This window comes from Nothoprocta perdicaria, unplaced genomic scaffold (assembly GCF_003342845.1).
Source record: "Nothoprocta perdicaria isolate Ctin4 unplaced genomic scaffold, notPer1 scaffold_3, whole genome shotgun sequence".
NCBI classification, from domain to species: domain Eukaryota; kingdom Metazoa; phylum Chordata; class Aves; order Tinamiformes; family Tinamidae; genus Nothoprocta; species Nothoprocta perdicaria.
The window spans coordinates 8,954,908-8,958,208 of NW_020455532.1; the positions used below are offsets into that span (position 1 = coordinate 8,954,908).

Sequence of the window (3,301 nt, forward strand, 5' to 3'; positions counted from 1 at the left end):
CCAGGCTGAACACTGACAGACCAACGGAGCAGGTCTCTGAACCCCTCCTTGCTCCAGGGATGCCTCRTTCCTTGTTCCCTGCTGCATCCCCCATCTTTACAGTATCTTTTTGGAGAGCTCTTGGCTTTAYGAAGAAGCTCAGCAGTTAATTCAGACCAGCCCGACTGAGCTGCTGGCTGAACTCGTCTAGAGAAACATCTAAAGCAAATGTCCTGGCAGGGCCTGAAGGGAAGGAGAGTGCGGGAGGAGCGCAAAGCCACCGGCTCCTGCTCCTCGGAGGCACCTGGCCACGCAGGAGGCCGAGGTGCAGCCCTGGCTTCCATCAAGCAGGCTCTGATCTCAAGCCAACCACAYTGCAGGAGCTGGAGGTGCCACCAGCTTGCAAAAAAAGCAGAGGAGCTGATCCAGGTGCTTWATGGTGAGAGGCTGCTTGCTCTGCTGGAGGACAGCCAGTGCTCAGGATGCTTGGACATGAATTCATACCTTTTTGTTGGGCRGATCCTGGGTGATTTTCATCACTCTGTGACCACTCGATCAGCACAAGCTGTCACAGTTTCTAGCCTCACCAAAAGTGCTTTGGTGCTACAGAAAGAGGAGAGTGGATAGAGGGGGCAGCCAAAAAACAAACCCTGGAAAAGAGAGACCCATGTGCTTAAGTACCACCTTACCTCCAAGGCTTCAGATGAAGGCCTCTCAGTTTGGTGGATCATGTTTTAGAGACCCGAGACCCTGGTCCATCCTGCACATCAGCAGAGCATGGAGGGGCATCTGCCGGAACAGGACACACAACAAGCCAAGGAACAGGTCTCACAACAAGCCACATCTGTGTCCAGGCACTCGGACCCCCGTACATGAGGCCTTCCCTCCCCTGCACCGCAGCAGAGCACAGGGATGGATGGGAACAATGGATCCTACAGCTGCTCTTTCTTGATGCTGAAAAACACTGAGTGGATCCTAGGAATACACATGTGGCAAGSAGGGGAAAATGCCACCTCCCTGCCTGGAAGCCACGTGCCCAGGCCAGGAACCACAGCTCTTCACTGCACTTTGGCAGACCTGCCCACGTGCACTTCTAAAGTAGGGATCTGGGAGCAAGGCAGCTGAGGGGGAGAGGCCAAGGCAGCCAGTAAATCTACCCAGGAGAAGCTAATTCAGTCCTTGCAGCAGGATTTCAGAAGGATTTCTCCACCGTTACCCACATCTTCCCCAGGAAACCAGCTACAGAGTTAGCCTGTCTGCAGGCAGAGTGGACACTGTCCATGACCAGCATCACTTCTGATGACCTCCGAATTCAAACCATTAATGCTACCAGCACACAAGAGCTCTCTCTTTCAGCGCCCTATGCAGCCACCTCGCCTGCTAACAGGGAGGAAACTCCACTAGGGAGCTGGCTGGCAGATTAAATACTTCTGGCTTGGAAAAGAGCTGCCCTCCCTTCTCCCAGTGCTGTCAGATAGTGCAGCTAAGAGTCCAGGAGCTCAGCCAGGGATGGGCTGGGACCAGGCTGTGCTCAGGAGGAACAGGACAAGGAGAACCTGGAGAGCCTTGGAGAGTCTAGGCGTCAGGAGCTGCAGGGTCTCCCACAGCCCCACTGAGCACTCAGGGCTGTTCCCCTAACATGCCAGTGCTCAGGGGTGGCAACGGGGCTGGGAGGCAGCCCAGGGCTCAGCTTCCCATCTGGGAAAAGACCCTTTTCCCCTATGGATTGTCCTTTCCATGTCAGCTGATTCCCAGACCTTTCACTCTTCAGGCACAGGCAGCTGCTCCTCAGGAGATGCTGGAGCTGCTCTGCTGCCCTTACAAGATTGTCTCTTTACAACAGCTGGTCCTGCTGTGCCTTGGTGGAAGCTCCAACCAGCCTGTCCATCCCACAGCAGGTTGGGAAGGATGTGCCAACCTGGGCACACATTATATACAATGACACCCATTCTAAGGTGCTGGGCATTTTCCCCTAAACTTTAGGAACAGCTGATCAGAAGGGACTTTTGCTCCTAATTTTCTCAACTGTAGAAGCCAACACTTGTGTTTTTTCTTCCCTACAATCCCTCCTAGAAGGAAAAAAAAACCTTATTTCTTCTACCATCACAAAGCCCTTGTTTTCCTGAAGGATTCCAACAAGATGGCCCTGAAGGCGTTTTCCAAGACAGAAGAAACTTCAGACAATGGCAAAAATGTGCAGAATTTAGCTTATTCAGTTCCCTTACCTTTCAGTGACCTTTGGGGAGCTTTAGACCAGCAACATCTTCCCTCTCCCCAGCATGTCCCCTACTGTGACCCAGAAGATTTTGCTGGCAACACAGCTCAGGTGCCTGCTGGAAAACAAGGCACAAAAAAGGGGAGGGAAAGGGAAAACAGGCTTCCATCAGCTGCAGGCTCTGCCTGCAGGCAGGCTCCTCATCACAGCATGCAGTTTGATGGGCAAATCCTGCTTCCATCTTGCCTGGGGCTTCATGGTRCAAGATGGACATTTCTGACTGGTGTTGGTAGCCCCTTTTGGGCCTTCTTCTGGGCTATGACTTCTGTCTCTTCACGTATGTGAAGTTTCCAGGGAAACCTGACTTTAAGGGGACTCCCAAGTTTTAGGCTTTCATTTGCTGTATTCACCCAGGAGGCTGTGGCCACAGCTTGGCTAGAACAACCCAGCCTACCTGGCAGCAGGTCTGTGGCTTGCTTCATCGTCATGTCCTGCTGATGCAAAAGGAGCACTGGAGCCCATGTCACCTTCTCTCCTGGTCCTGTGGCCTGAGCTGAAAGGGAACGAGATATTCCAGGAGTTGAGGAGTATTTGCTGTTTGTCTGGAAGGTCAACAAGATGGCAATGGGCTTGGAGGGGAGATGTGAGGTGTGAGACAAGAACCAGTAGCCTTGCTGGCCATCCCAAGAGAGAGCAGAGAGGACAACCAGGCAAAGGAAGATGGACCGGTTCTTCTCCTGGCCCACAGTGGTCCTTCCCACTGCAGGTGATGCTGTGAGGGAGCCCTGAATTGCTGCTATGTGCCACATCCATCCAGCAAGGTCAAGTGTCCAACTGGGCTTGGCTCCTTCTAGAAAAGTAGGACATGCACATCACTATTTGCTGTATTTTACAAGAAATGGGGGAAACGAATGCAACGAAAGGGCAGAAGAGCTGTAAACAAGCTAATGTGAGCATCTCCCCAGGGCCCTGGTCAAGTCAGCTTCAGCCACGGTCAGCACCTCGTGTCAACCGGAGATCAGTCAGGCCAGGCTGCCCCGAGGGACTGGTGTGCTAATGGCTTTCAGATGCCTTGGAGGGAGCAGGAGAGCATGAAGAACACGCGCC

The 3,301-nt window shown here is 53.1% G+C and overlaps 1 long non-coding RNA gene across 1 annotated transcript; it reads right to left on the reverse strand.

Moving 5' to 3' along the window:
* Positions 1 to 748: 748 nt before the first annotated feature.
* On the reverse strand, positions 749 to 2,688 carry LOC112949520. Its single transcript, XR_003249840.1, has 3 exons — positions 2,649 to 2,688; positions 2,205 to 2,312; positions 749 to 768 (listed from the first exon to the last, which is right to left on the reverse strand). It is a non-coding gene; the product is annotated as an uncharacterized LOC112949520 (long non-coding RNA).
* Between the last annotated feature and the right edge of the window lie 613 nt (positions 2,689 to 3,301).